General features: G+C 39.7%; 1 protein-coding gene across 1 annotated transcript in view; it reads left to right on the forward strand.

Moving 5' to 3' along the window:
* ZBED5 (zinc finger BED-type containing 5) overlaps positions 1-15,155 on the forward strand; it is a 32,469-nt gene extending 17,314 nt beyond the window's left edge. Inside the window, exon 3 of the transcript XR_010946144.1 lies at positions 3,136-15,155. The gene's annotated coding sequence lies outside the window, so the exon portion shown is untranslated. The remainder of the gene's footprint in view (positions 1-3,135) is intronic.
* Positions 15,156-16,360: the final 1,205 nt, after the last annotated feature.

Genomic DNA, 16,360 nt, shown 5'->3' on the forward strand with positions numbered 1-16,360 from the left:
TTTCATTCTAATCATTTTTTTCATAGCTAGGACAAGTTAAACTGTTTTTCATTCGTGCTCCACGGTACCATAAACTCCAAATTAGTGATATAAGATTTTTCATTATTTAAAAAAACCTGCAAAGTGTAAGTTACCTCTCAGCAATACTATCTAAGGAAAATAATCTTGTGGACACACTAGGGTTACTAATAGACCTTTGGAGAGAGTATCTTTCAATTGTTAATTTATTCAGAGAGTCATGGGAAAGGACATAGACATTTGTAAATAACAACAAAAGTGTATACAAGGAGCTCTTAAGTTCAGAAAAGAAATATGGTTAAAGAAGTATGATTCAAAGAGTCAAAAACAGTTTGAGTCTTGAAACATGAAAAGCATGAATCTGAGTTTACCAGGTGACCAGGACACAGAGTTATTAAAAAAAAAAACAAAAAAAAAAACCATGGCCTAGGATTATAAACAGATTTGGAACTTGGGGGATTCCCTGAAAGTCAGAGGGCAGATGGGATCAGAATGGCAGAGCAAGAGTCAAAGACTTCAATGTCAGAGGTAAATGATACAAGGAGTTGGGGGGTGGGCTGGGGGAAAGGCACAATGTCCTAGAACAACCATAAAGGGTAACTGGGGAATGGAATTTGAAACCTCTGGTTGGGTTGGCTTCTCAGTCCATTCACTTTTCAAAGCTAAGCTTATCCTGAAATGATATTTTACACTAGACTGTCACAGTGACTCTGGAAACTTGGGGCAGATAAGTCAGGCAGTACTTCAGGTGGCTACATCCAGGAAAGGAAACCTCATTTCACAAACAGAATTATCAGCCACTGGTATGCGCCGTCCAAGATTACATTTTATCCCTTCCTCACAATCATCAGAGCAAACTGTGATAAACTGAAACTACCTCAGGCACAGAGAACAAGGAATACCAAGGTGAGAACAAAATCAAGAACAACCAAATACCCAAGGAAGACCAATACCATGAAAGGGTGACACCAGTCAACAAACAAAAGAACTAACACCCAAGCAAGTAGTTATTAGAATAAACAGAGGATCTTGGAAACAATAATTGTTAATATTTATCTAGTGCATACTAGGTGTGGTATCAAGCATTGTTCTCATGTATTTTTTTTTAATATTTATTTATTTGTCTGTGCCGGGTCTTAGTTGCAGCACACGGGATCTTCATTGTCAAGTGCGATATCTTCGTTGTGGCATGCGGGATCTTTAGTTGTGGCATGCGAACTCTTAGTTGTGGCATGCAAATTCTTAGTTGCGGCATGCAAACTCTTAGTTGCGGCATGTGGGATCTAGTTCCTTGACGAGGGATCGAACCCGGGCCCCCTGCATTGGGAGCACGGAGTCTTAGCCACTGGACCACCAGGGAAGTCCCTCTCATATATTTTTTTAAATTTAATATTTATATGGAGTATCCCCAGAAGAATATGAGAGAGTATTGCATCTAACTTTCATGAAAAAGAGCTAGTTTTAAAGATGGTTGAAAAATTAAAAGACAGTCTAAACAGTAAATAGACTCTGATGAATAGCAAAATGAAAGAATAAGCTGAAGAATTATTTCAAAAGAACAAAGATATAAGGGCTTCCCTGGTGGCGCAGTGGTTGAGAGTCCGCCTGCCGATGCAGGGGACACGGGTTCGTGCCCCGGTCTGGGAAGATCCCACATGCCGCAGAGCGGCTGGGCCCATGAGCCATGGCCGCTGAGCCTGCGCGTCCGGAGAGGTGATTTAAGAAACATGCAAGATAAATACAGAGATTTCAGTATCTCTCTCATAATTCCAAAGAAGAGGTAACAGAAAATTGTAGGGCAGCAATAACTAAAAAAATAATAGCGAAAAATTCCTGGTATGACTGGTGTAGTTTAGAAGAAATGTTTAATGCCACTTAATGTATTAAAAAAATAAAGAAATCAAACATTATGTAAGTGTGTCTTATTTTTGCCAGGTTGCACCTGAAATTTCATCACTTTATTATATGTATTTCTAAGTTATATATTCTATATGTTTTCGTGATAATTTGCTTTATTTAGCTTTTTATTTTGAAATAAATTTAGGCTTACCGAAAAGTTGCAAAAATGGTACAAATGCCTTTCACTTAGCTTCCTATAATGTTAACATCTTATATAATAACCATTGTACAATTATAAAAATTAATAAATTAACATTAGTACAATACAATTAAACAAGAAATGTACTTTATATAAACTAGGAGAGAGAGTCAGTGGGAATGATTAACATAAATAGATATATATAAAACAGAACAAAGGAGGTGGATTACTACTACGTTCTCATTTCTACAACTGGTCTTGAGGTTCTGTTTACAACATCCTTCCATCATCATCTATTCCATATTCATTTTGCCAGCATCCATAGCTGGTTGAAATTTTCATATGATGTGATCTTCATTCCTGAGGAATGAGTCCTTGGTGGTTCTGTTTGAATTGGATTGCTGTAGTCTCCTATTGACTTTTACCACTGTATATGGCAATACTAGAAAGCGACCCAAAGCATCCCCTGGGTTTGAGACATTCTCATCCTTGCTCCCATTATGTTGTAGTGATCATATTTCCCCTTTATAGCAAGAATAAATCATCCCAGCCTATGCTGTAATCTCTTTTTCCCCCCCCCCCCATTATTTCAATGTCAAAAAGAGCCCAAAATAATTAATTAGTAGTATAAACTTCCAATTAAGTGGAACCATGATTGGGTTTTCTCGGGAGAACGTTCCTTCCTTGGGCCTTTAAATGGGCAAAGCTCAAAGTCGTGGGAATAGAAAACAAGACATTTTGTGAGTGAATTAGCAAGTAATAATAGTGGGAGTTGTCTATCTCACTCCTGGGCTCCCCAGCTCGCGTACTGTAGACAAGGGAGAAATAGCACTCTGTTGGTTGCTACTTCACAATACATAATGCTGTGGGACAAGAGTTGGCAAACTTTTTCCTGTGAAAGGCCAGATAGTAAATATTCCAGGCTTTAGCTTTAAGGGCCACTTATGGGATCTGTCACATATTCTTTGATTTTGTTTACAACACTTAAAAAGTATAAAAGCTATTCTTAAAGGCTGTACAAAAACAGGGTGTGGGCCCGGTTTGGCCCTCCGACTGTAATTTGCTAATCTCTGCTATAGGACAGCAACCTAACTTTGCAAAGTGTCCCCCTCCCTTTTGGTGCTGGAACTGAGTCTTCCAAAGACCACTGAAGAGTTCTAAAGGCCAGCCGCCACTGGATGATGGGGATATACAGTAAAACCAGTGAGTCCTGTGTGCATAGTATTCTGGATCACCAGGGATTAATTGTTCAATAATCCCTTAAAGGTAAGATGGTTCTCTCCTTCCCTCAACCCTCGTGCACAATTTTACTCTAGCAAATAGCTGTATATCCCTTTGGGGGAAGAGTAGGAGAAAGATCTACACATCATACTTTTTTTTTTTTTTTTTTTTGCGGTGCGCGGGCCTCTCACTGTTGTGGCCTCTCCTGTTGTGGAGCACAGGCTCCGGACGCACAGGCTCAGCGGCCATGGTTCACGGGCCCAGCCGCTCCGCGGCATGTGGGAACCTCCCGGACCGGGGCACGAACCCGTGTCCCCTGCATCGGCAGGCAGACTCTCAACCACTGCACCACCAGGGAAGCCCTACACATCATACTTTTGATGTTATGACAAAGTCCTTTCTCAGAGGGTACCTAGCATACTCTGTATTCAGAGGCCTCTGGGTCTGTGAATTTCCCAGGACTAGGAGATGGGTGAGGGCTGTTACTCTTATGGTGTCTCTAGTCAGGCCTCTATTTTCCCAGCCTAGAGTTTTTCAGTTACACAAATATTTAAGTCCTTAGGGAGCTACTCATCTATTTTGGTACCAGAAATTCTATGATCAGTTAACCATCACCAAAGATCTCTGTAGATTGATGCTTTCAGTTACCACTCTGTTACTACTTTGTATTGTAAGTGTGCCCACTGTGTTTACGGTGGTTATGTTCTGCTACCTCACCTCTGCTATCTCAGGATCTCTTACCATCATTGAAAATAGAAAGCCCAAATGGCATTTCTCCTTTTTTTTTTTTTAATATTTATTTATTTATTTATCTTGGCTGCACCGGGTCTTAGATGTGGCATGTGGTATCTTAGTTGTGGCATGCGGGCTCTTAGTTGCGGCATGCATGTGGGATCTAGTTCCCCAACTAGGGATCGAACCCAGGCCCCCTGCATTGGGAGCACGGAGTCTTACCAACTGGACCATGAGGGAAGTCCCTCAATGGCATTTCAATGGCAACACATGGAACATTTATCCCTAGAGGACAGCCATTACAGTAATGTTCAGGGATGCTAATGCTGTTCTCAACAAAGTATTTCTTGACACTTCCGGTGAAGAGAATGTGTGCTCTAAGCTCTTTTGGGGATACAGGGGCTGTGATCTCATACAAATAACAACCCTCTTCAACGTTGCTTTCTTCTCAAAACTTTGGAGCTTGTCTTCAACATTATAACAAGAAATTTATGGCAACCCAACTTTATTTAGTTTCAGTCACCAGTCGAGTCTAGTTTTCAATTAACCAACTAAGCATAACTAGAACCACTCCTAGATACCCAAACTAGTACTTTGACTCCAAAATCTCTGGTAAGTGTTCTCAGATCAATAAATTCTTCTTTCCTTGGTCCTGAACCCTTATAATCTATTCCTACACATATTCCCCAGCTTTTTGCTAATGCAACTTAGCAAAATCTTGCCATTCTTCTTGAATGTAATCTTTCTCTTCCTAGATTTACTTTGTAATTGGTCCCCTAGAGCATGCTAGGTTCTGACTCCGTTTATAGGTTTGGAGTTAGTGAGAAGACACAGGGTAGAAAAGAAGGAGAATTGATATCCCTGTGCAAGATGAGGTCTACATTATCTATTACTGTAAACAAATTTCCTAAAATTTAGCAACTGAAAATTACAAGCATTTCACACAGTTTCTCTAGGTTAGGAAACTGGAAATGGCATAGCCAGATGGTTCTGTCTCAAGTTCTCTCATGAGGTTGGTGTCAAGATGTCAGATGAGGCCCCAGTTATCTGAAGGATCTTCTCTCAAGATGGCTCACTCACTACCTGGCAAGTTAATGCTGGTTGTTGGCAGGAAACCTCAGTTCCTCACCATGTGGACTTCTCTATAGTGCTGCGTGAGTGTCCTCACGACATAGCATCTAGCTTTCCCCATATCTAAGAGAGAACAAAGAGGAAAATGCAATATCTCTTATGACCTAGTCTCAGAAGTCACACACCATCATTTCTGCAATATCCTATAGGTTACAAGGTCAGCCTGTTCATTGTAGGAGGAGACTGGTTACCATAAGGTCTCTATTGGGTTTCAAGAAAGGTAAGACCAGCCTCATCAGGGGAAGAAGGGAGCTGCCTCTTCAGGCAAGGGACACTCAGCGGAGTTTGGCAACACAGGACACCATTTTTGGAATACTACACTTTTCTAGTCAGTACCCTAACTTCCACATCAGAGATCAAGTGAGGTTGTTAATTCTACCTCTGTCATAATGCAGCATTTTACTGAAAAACATTCTGCTTCTAATTTTTGGTGTGTTAGACCTGTATCTATATAAGAGATAAGGGATGTTTTTAGGACAATCATAGAAAACCCCTGGTTTTCTAAACATGCCCTGAGCTAAAAATTTGAAATCTTGAACCTATAATTTTCTTTAACTTTTCTAGCACAGTTAGAAGCAGCCTACACTGTCCCTGCCCTTGTATTCCTTGAATCTTCCATAATGGTCTAACGCAGCAGCCAGATGGTCCACCAAAGCCTTGCCTTTAATAGGCGCTTCATTCCAGATGACCCAAGATGATAACTTTTTTTAAGCAAAAATGGAATATATTTTCTCATGTAACTGAAAAGTCTATGGATAGACCTGAATCCAGGGACTCAAATCATGTCAATAAGAATCCATCCCTTGCCATCTCTTGGCTCTGCCTTCCTCTGTTGTCTTTATTCCCAGAGAGACTCTCCATGCGATGGCAGAGATGGTCTCTGACTTACATTTTAGTAACTTAGCAATCCATAGTTGAATTTTTTTTTTTTTTGGCTGCACTGTGCAGCATGTGGGGTCTTAGTTCCTCGACCAGGATCGAACCTGCACCCCCTGCAATGGAAGCTTGGAGTCTAAACCACCAGACCGCCAGGGTAGTCCCTGTAGATGATACTTTAAATAGCTGTTTCTCCATTATGTGTCATGGACTAACAGTGTCCACTAATAGTAACCAGATCCTCACTGCCTTCAGATACATCCAGTTCATATAACTCTCTTCACATTCCCATTTTCTTGAAATTCAATTGTTTACAACTTTTCTTATTACTGCATCAGTCAGTGTTCAGTTGCATAATACAGAATCCAGTCTAGTACAGGCAAAAAGAGGTCTAAACAAGGAATTGAGTGCTTACAAAATCACTGAAAGGACTGGAGGGGCAAGCTCTAGGTCCAGCTCCTTGGAACAACTTCCAGCCCTCACAAGCGCTCTGTTTCTACTGTGGTTAGAAATGTTCCCACTATCATTGCTGTAGGAGACAGTTGCCATTGATTATCACCACAGAACTGTATTACCTTCGCCGCTGCTGCTGCTGCTGTTTTAGGAAATTGCTAGCTCCAGAATCATACACATCGCCTCTGCCAAATCTGTACAAGCAAATTAGACCCGATGTATTTTTCCTCTCTCCTCACATGGCTCAGTTCTGTATTCATTTCTCACAAGATGCATCGAACAGAATCACATCTGGAATCCTAACTGAAAAAGAGTCTGAGAAATGTCACTTGTTAGCTGTCCAGCTTCATAGCATATTGTGTACATCAAATATTATTAATCTGTAGAATTGTTAGTTGCGTCTGCTATATTAGATTGAGAGTTCTTTAAGAATACAGATTAAATTTTATTCATATTTCGGATACCCAGCCTTCATCAGTGCCTCCCTTAAACATAATCTCACAATTAAATACAATAGTACTTTACAAATTTTATGAAATATTTGCTAAGAAGCTTTGTATGTCTGAGTAAAGACTTGTCCTTACACAATCCCTCTTTCAGGCAGAGTCTACTCATTTCCTCCACCTTTACCCCTTACTGAAACTGAAATTTCCTTCACGTCATTTCCTCTCCTATGACACTTGGAATACAGCATGGTAATTGGAAGGATCAAGGTTTTGGAGATCAGACAAATTTGTGTTTGAATTTACAATGACAATAGTAATACTTACCTCACAGAATTGTCATAAGGATTAAGTGAGATAATGTAATAAAGTACCTGGCATATAGTACACACTTCAGAAGTAGTATGTAATACTATTAAAATGTTTTCTCTTACCTCTTACATGTAACTCTGGAGTTGGAAGGAACATAAGAGTTATCTAGTCCATCTTCCTAATACCCATGGATAAGCCCAAAGCTAAAGGAAGTGAAGTTTTATATCTGTTTCTACCTACCCCACTCTTCACGGCTTGACTGGCTCATCTCCTATGTATTGACATAACTGTGTCTTAGATCCCTCACAGATACTTGTTTGAGTAGATTTTTATCTTCCCTTTGAGTGAGACTTAGTATGGAATTATCTTCCCCGTTCAATTGGCCCAGAAATAGCTATCTAGTCCTGATCATTGGACATTGAGTCTCAAGGACAACTCACCCCATATGTCTCATTCTGAAAGGGAAGCTTTTATCTGGCATTCTGGAGTCCAAGACCTCCCTTCTAGATACCAGAATGTACAATTTGGGTGCCCACTTTTTATCTCATCATAACTGTAGATCGGCCCATTTTTAGATAGTGAATCTCCCCTATATTGCCGAACCTCCCTTTGCCATCAGCCAGGCTCAACATGGTGGCAGGGTCTAATGCAGTGGTTTTCAACTGGGTGATTTTTTGCCTCCCAGGGGACATTTGATAATGCCACAAGACATTCTTGGTTGTCATAGCTGGGGGGAATTTTGCTGCTGGATCTAGTGGGCACAGGCCAGGGATGCTGCTAAACATCCTATAATGCACAGGACAGCCTCCTACAACAAAGAATTATCTGACCCAAAATGTCAATAGTGTCAAGGTTGATAAATCCTGGTCTGACTTTAGTCCCCAGTCTTATACCCTAAACCTTGTCTTGGAGTGTCATAACTCACCAGGAAGTTCTGAAATAGGACATCTTTATCATGATGTCATCCCTTATCATTCCTGCCCATAGCAACTTCTTCCTCTGCCTTCTATAAGGCTTTATTCATTTACAGTCTCCTAACAGCCTTCTTTTATTTCTTCTGTGTTTGTACATTGTCTCTCCAAACAGGCTATAAGCTCTTCAGGACAATAGCCTGATCTCCCAGTTTTAATAAATCTATTAAAAAAATTAAAGAGCCTGAATTCAGACCAAATCTTTCAGAATAACCCCACTCTCTGGACAAAGGTCCAGAAAGAAGAAGAGGGTCCTTATCTAATTGAAATCTTTAACCTACTTGAAGTTAAGCAAATAAAATCTCCTTGGCTTTATGGATCTCCATCTATTCCCACCCATTCATGAGAGTTCTTGGTTTTTATCTTGGCTTTTCCTCTGATTTCTTTCCTCTGAGAATTTCTCTTCTGCTTATGCATAATTGTTCCCTTCACTAATACCCATAGCAATTTGTACTTCCTCTTTTATAACATATCACATTTGAATTTTTTAGTGTCTTTCTTCACCAAAAGGCTTTTAGATACGTGAAGACAGAGACCATTTCTGCCTTCTTCATTATTATATCCATAGCAGCTTAGCACAATGTCTGACACATAGCAGGTAATTTCCCTTGTTGTTAGTGCATTTGACAATTTTGTTTTCAAAGTGAGTTTTATTAAGACACACTGGATTTCAAAAGGAAGTTCACTAAAGAAACTACAAAAAGGAAAATTCAAATTTAGAAAGTATAGCCTCCTGTTCTAACACAGGTTGATTGATGCCCAGGCTCATGAGATTTGTACCACAGCCTACTTGAGGGTGCCACTCACCTAGAGTGACTCCTAGGTGCCATTCACTTCTTTTGTCCCCTTCCTTCCTTGAAGCCTTAGACATGTAAGCCCCGGGGAAAATTGTACATGAATTGATACTGGGCTCTTTTTTGGATGAAGTGCTGCCCTTCTTTTTCACCTGGTACCTATCAGCAGTTTATCTGTGCATCTACCTGTAGATCCTGTGCATCTACATGCAGCAATTGGATCAAGGGTGATGGCAGTCCTCTTCAGCCAATGAGGAACAAAAATCATGCACTATTCTTGTTTCCACAGGGCCATTTCTTCCTAATTGTCTCCCTTGGAAAGATTGTTATGCTGCATAAAATTAAAAACTCCAAGTCAAGCTAAATTTCATATATCACCTCCCCTTCTAGATTTTCCTATCATAAAGGATTGGTTAGAGAGAGATTATTTTTTTTAAACATGTTCAATGTTACTTGTTAGTATTTATATTGTTCCTCTGATCAAAAGGGACAAGGCTTTTGGGGAGCAGAATTTGAGGGGTGGAGTTAAGGGGAAGCTTTAAAACTCCCTGAATTCAACATGCTGCCATCACAGCATGTAGTGGATTGGATTCATCAACTTCTGAATCTTGGCCTTCTGGATCCATCTGCCCCTCCAGTTTGACCTGGGCCAGTTTTTGTCCTTGGCTTTTGATATCTCTCTCTCTCATTTTGTGATTTTGCAATTTGAGAGAGAGAGATTTCATTTTGCAATTTCTGCACAATACAAAGGTGCTCAGACAAGGAGTCAAGATCTTCTGAAATCCACTGCTCCCCTATACACTAACCAAGCTGTTGGTATGAGTGAGGGTATTTGTCCCACTATATAAGCTAGCAGAGGTCCTTCCTCATTCCCAGGGCTTAGTATCAGCCAACTCCTGATATCTAGAGTAATTCCCCAGCCTAGTGGCACACTTCCTCTTCTTGGTTCTTAGGTCAGGAAGGTATCCAGCTCTGGTTTAATTTACCATGGAGTTACCCCGGGGCTCTTTCCTCATTGACCTGAGGCAGTATTTTTTTTTTAATATTTATTTATTTATTTGGCTGTGTTGGGTCTTAGTTGTGGAATGCAGGATATTCGTTGCGGAATCTTTCATTGCAGCGCTTGGGCTCTTCATTGCAGCGTGCAGGCTTCTCTCTAGTTGTGGCGCACGGGCTTAGTTACCCTGTGGCATGTGGGATCTTAGTTCTCCAGCCAGGGATTGAACCCGAGTGCCCTGCATTGGAAGTCGGATTCTTAACCACTGGACCACCAGGGAAGTCCCGACCAGAGGCAGAATTAGGGGATGGTATAGTTTAGGCTCTAGAACCCATACAGCCTAGTCTCAAATCCCAGTTCTGCCACATATTCATTTCTGTATGCTTCAGCTTCCTTGTCTGTGAAAGAGAGAATAGTATCAACCACCTCCTAAAGTTGGGTGCACACTTAAAACATTTAGAACATACTTTGCAACAGAGTAAGCCCTTAGTGTTTGTTGATGATTATTACTTTAAATTGGCCCATGACCTTACTGGGGAGAGGTCCACATTACTGCTACCAAACTAACAATTCAGCAAACGTTTCTTGAATGACCACAGTGTGCCAGCCACTGACCTAGGAAGAACATAGAGATGGAGCAGAAACTAATGCTGGCTTTGTTTCTCATGAGCTGCTTTTGGTCTATAGATGGTAATGATGGCAAAGGAATAGATAGTCATTCACGGTTGTCGCCATTGACTCTTGAATCCAAGAAAGAATGTTTACCCTTTGACTTCTAATATTATCCTACAATCTGTTTTCTCTGAGGAAACATAGATCATGTTCATAGATAATGATCTTCCTTGTCTCTCTCTTAAATTTGCCAGGGACTGTCAAAATTATATCTTTTCCTATTTTCCTATAATTAAAAATAAATAATACTCTATGTCTTTTCCCAATTCTTGGTTCTCCAGGTTTTCAGAAATCATAACTTTGGACCTTGAAATGACTCTGGTCCTTTTTTCCCCCCTCTGGTTTTGATTTGGTTGTCTGTTAGTATATGTGTGTTTGTCCTTTGGCTCTAGTGAGATGTGGAAAGGTGAGCTGTAATCAGAAAGGTATGAGTGAATTTACGTTTGACTACATAGTATATACTTATCTAAGTCTCTTTCTTAGCAATTGTTTCCCAAATCCAGCTGAATTTTATCTCTGGCTTGCAACCATAGTGAAAGAATGCAGAAAGGAGACAAAACTTTTAAAATGTTCTGTCCAGAAGATAACAAGAACTTTTCTAAAACAAAATATGAAGTTCTAGTATAAATGATGCTTGAGAGAGAAAAAAAAAGATACAGTGAATTAACTAAAAGTAAAGAACAATCCTTTGTTCTGGTTTATCATTCTTCACCCAAAACCAAGACATTTTGTTGATTTGTGTACTCTGATAGAGACTCTCTCTTCTAAGGGAGGCGAGGAGTCATGGACAGGTTCTGAGCTCAGCGGTGGGAATGTGAAATGGAGATGTGCAGTGCTCTGGGACAAAGATTAAAGTCCCTGAGACAGTACTGGGTAACTGTGGATCAGTGCTCGTTCACCATGATATCTTTGCTTTCAGTTTTGAGTTCCTTGGTGATTCACAAATGTTTTCTCTCTCCACCCTTTATCTAATCAGCCACAATAGATTGTAACTGTCAACCAGAGAACAGTGTATTTATGGCCAAGGAAAGGTAAGTATTTGGTGCAATAGCAACCAAAATTCATTTTGTTATGTATAGGTCTACCACACCATCTTCAAATTTCTTTCCCTTTTATTTTTTCTATTTTTTAATGTTCATTTATGTATTTATTTATATTTATATATTTGGCTGTGCTGGGTCTTAGTTGTGGCACGCAGGATCTACATTGCAGCCTGCGGGACCTTTTAGTCGCGGCATGTGGGACTAGTCTCCTGACCAGGGATCGAACCTGGGCCCCCAGCACTGGGAGCACAGAGTCTTAGCCACTGGACCCCTAGGGAAGTCCTTTCTTTCCCTTTTAGAATTGGCTTACTATTTTCTCTCTATAAAGCAAATCATTATTCAACCAATGCGAATATATTATTTTTAGTAAGTCATTAATATTTCAATAATTTTTTTGTTTTGGCCACGCCTAGTGGCATGCGGGATCTTATTTCCCCAACCAGGGATTGAACCCGCGCCCCCTACAGGGGAAGCACGGAGTCTTAACCACTGGACCACCAGGGAAGTCTCAATATTTCAATCATCTTTAGAAGCACACAAATCATCCTACCAAAATTATTGATAGAATGGCTACTACAATTTGGGCAATTTTTATGTAAACCAGAGCAATCACATATAATGAATTTATAGTTTGGTGGGTAAAAATGAACACTCTTCTGTATTTTAATTCCCAGTTCAGGGACCATAGGAGGCAACCAAATTTAAAAGAAGGAAAGGGAAAGTACTCGGGCAGGGAACTGGGTCTCCTGGTTTCTAGACCGTTTTGTGCAACTTCAAGGGCAAAACCCTAAATATAGATCTCGGAGTACTTCAGTCACATCATCTGTAGAATTGTGATACTACTACCTACCCTCTACCATCCCCCCTCAAAGATATCATGATCTGAAATGGGAAAGTGCTTTGGACTTCTCAGAAAAACAGTGCTGCAAAGCTTTGAAACATTATTACTATCATTATGATTATTGTCATCATCCTCATACTTGGTTCTTATCATTATTGATCCTTCTTTCATCAGAGAAACTCAAATAAGATTTATAAAGAGAAACATATGGGGCTTCCCTGGTGGCATAGTGGTTAAGAATCCACCTGCCGATGCAGGGGACACAGGTTCAAGCGCTGGTCTGGGAAGATCCCACATGGTGCGGAGCAACTAAGCCGTGCGCCACAACTACTGTGCCTGCACTCTAGAGCCTGCAAGCCACAACTACTGAGCCCACGTATCACAACTACTGAAGCCCACACGCCTGGAGCCCGTGCTCCACAACAAGAGAAGCCACCGCAATGAAAAGCTCGCGCACCGCAACAAAGAGTAGCCCCCGCTCGCCACAACTAGAGAAAGCCCGCGCACAGCAACGAAGACTCAACACAGCCAAAAATAAATAAATAAAATAAATTTATTTTAAAAAAGAGAGAAACATGTATTCATATAGCACATCTCTAGGAAAATTCAATAATTCCTATATACGAAATAAGTAACTAGCTTAAGTTTTCGAACAGGTTAGTAGATGATCCAGAACCATAATTTCACTCCAGTACATATAAATATATATACCGGTTCTCAGAGCAACAGCAGAAATAACCCATCCCCTGGATTTTTAAACTCACACCCTAGTAACTGAGTGTTTAAATGTCTTGCATACCTATACTTCCAATTAAAAATTTGACCAGCTTTTAAAATTAATCATCAACTTTCCAAAGGTAGTGAGAGAATGGGATTAATTTCAGCTTCTCTTAAGAAGACAACTCAGCCTGACCACAATAGTTTCCTAATTATAGAGAGAGAGGGTGAGGGAGAGACTCAGGGAAGAGCTGCAGTTTGAGTCCAAAGGCAATCTACTGGCAGAATTTCTTGTTTCAAGGAGATCAGTCTTTGTTCTATTGAGACTTTCAACTGATTGGGTGAGGCCTACCCACATTATGGAGAGTAATCTGCTTTACAAAGTCCACCAATTTAAATGTTAATCTCATCCAAAAACACCTTCACAGAAACATCCAGAATGTTCAACCATATATCTGGGCACTGTGGCCTTGGCAAGTTAAAGTAAAAAAATTAATCATCACAGCTGATTTGATTATATTATTCAGACTCAGGTAAATGGTTTAGTGGCATTAAACAAGTACCATACATTATTTTAATTCTGAAAACTATATATTCTATTAAGAGATGAAGCATAAAGTAAAGAAAAACCACTGGAATAAAAGTTTAAAGAAAATAGACATGCACAGGTCAGTTAGCTTCTCCAAATCTCAGTTTCCTCATTTGTGAAATGGAAATAAGAATATTTCTCCTGCAATGAAAACATTGTTTAAAGAGTAAACCTGAGCACTTTACAAATTATTATCAAGTGTATATAAGTATCGATGCTCTGGACATGTGTACTTACTGCCCTCCAAAACATGATTAAATACTTGGTTTATGGCACTGAAGTACCTATTTTCAGTTCTATAATTTACATTTTCAAGAACAATGATTCTTTAACTGCATTGTTTTAGCACACTTTTTGGTCACATTAGTTGTAAGATGTACTGAAATTAGTATTGTCACTAATAAAAATTATATAAAGTACCAAAGTTTGCAAATTATTTTCTTATTTAATAAATTAGAGTGGATGCAATATTATCCCTATAATAGCTTTCTTAGTAACTTGCATTCACATATGCTTTTTTACTTTGGAAAGAAAGGAATACTAGGAATTGCACATGAAGACTGTATCATCTAAGTTGCCACTACTAGTAATCTTTTTTTTTTTTGGCCGCGCCTCGAGGCTTGTGGGATCTTAGCTCCCCGACCAGGGATTGAACCCAGGCCACCACAGTGAAAGCACCGAGTCCTAACCACTGGAGCGCCAGGGAATTCCCAACTGCTAGTAATCTTGATCACCTGCCAGCAGTGTTTCTTGCAGATGAACATTACCCATTCTCTAAATTTATTTTTTCTAAAAAAATTATGAAATGCAGTGAACTGAAAGCATCAGTTATCCTCCTCTACTAAAGGCTCAGGTGTGTCTCTGGCCCATCTGATAAAGAAAATTTTGCCCTGAAATGGGCCTCCCATTTCCAGCTTACAAGTCCTATACCCAAAGGTATAAGAGGTATCCATATTGATGAAGTTCAATGAGAGCAGTCATGCTGCTATCTATCCATTTAAGAACTTTATAAACACTATGTTTGACTTAGGAAAAAAAACGGCAAAGGGAAAAATACTAACAGGCAGGATCTTGGTTTATTTCATTCTGTTGTCCTAACAGTATGCATCATAAGCAAGACGATCACATGTCTTTACCTGGTATAGTCCTGGTTTATGCCCACTGTCCCAATGTAATTATTAATGGCATCCTTTCTTACCCAAAGCATAAAGTGCTTAGAACTGTTTATCGATGTATACCCAACTTCTAGTATTGTAAAAGCATGTATTGTGTGCTCACTAAATATTCATTAAATGAATGAATGATGATCCAACTAAAGACTGACCTGTGAAATAGAAGTCCAAGAATTTAGCTTTGCACTAAAATGTTATGAGCACTGAAGTGGGCTGAATGGTAGCCCCCAAAAGAAATGCCCATGTCCTAATCCCTGAAACTTGTGAATATTACCTTATATGGCAAAAATATAATTAAGGATCTCAAGAGAAGGAGTTCCTCCTGAATTATCTGAGTGCAATCACTCGCATCCTCATAAGAGAGAATCAGAGGGAGTTTTGTGACTCACAGAGAAGAAGGTAATGCCAAGACAGAGCAGAGAGAAATGTAGTCCTAAGCCAAGGAATGCCAACAGCCACAAGAAGCTGGAAGAGGCAAGAGATGGATTCTCCTCTAGAGCCTCCATAGGAAGTACAGCCTTTCCGACATATTGATTTTGGACTTCAGACCTACAGAACTGTGAGAAAATTAATTTCTGTTATTTTAAGCCACCTACTTTGGGACAATTTGTTATGGTAGCCATAAGAAACTAAGGCAAGCACCTTATACATTGCATGCAAAAGTGATAAAAAAAAAAAAAGGAATATCCTCATTATGGTTACTCATGTTGCTATAGGAGGGATCTTGGTGCACTTGGGAAAGTATGAGATTCTGCCACACACGAACAATTATTTTGGAAAAGTAATTATTACCTCTTTCAATTTCCCTATCTGTAAAATTGGGGAAATGACACTTCCCTGCTTACCCCACATGACTTGTACTGAGACTCAAATGAGAGAATGTATATTCTTGTATTCAATAAATATTTATTGATGCCTATTATATGTCAGGAACTATTCTGCCTATTATATGTCAGGAACTATTCTAAGTACTGTATCTAAAGTACAGTGAACATGACAGACAAGTTACCTGCTGTCATTGAGCTTACCTCCTAATGTGGTAAGCAGATAATACACAAGAAAGAATGGAAAAAATCATTTCAGATAGTGACAAGGACTATGAAAAAAATAAGTGGAGTAATGTGATAGAGTGCCTGGAAGAGGAAACATTACATAGGGCGATCAGGGAAGGCTTTTCTACAAAGGTGACCATAAGCTCATAAAGCTGAGACCTAAATTTTGAAAAAGAGCCAGCCATGTAAAAAACTGGAATAAGAAATTTGGGAGCAGTGGAAGTTGAAAAATAAGTAGCCATAGCCTTTGCATGTTCGAGGAGTACAAAGCTTTGCATGAACTGGGTA

This window comes from Pseudorca crassidens, chromosome 9 (assembly GCF_039906515.1).
Source record: "Pseudorca crassidens isolate mPseCra1 chromosome 9, mPseCra1.hap1, whole genome shotgun sequence".
Classification (NCBI taxonomy): Eukaryota; Metazoa; Chordata; class Mammalia; order Artiodactyla; family Delphinidae; genus Pseudorca; species Pseudorca crassidens.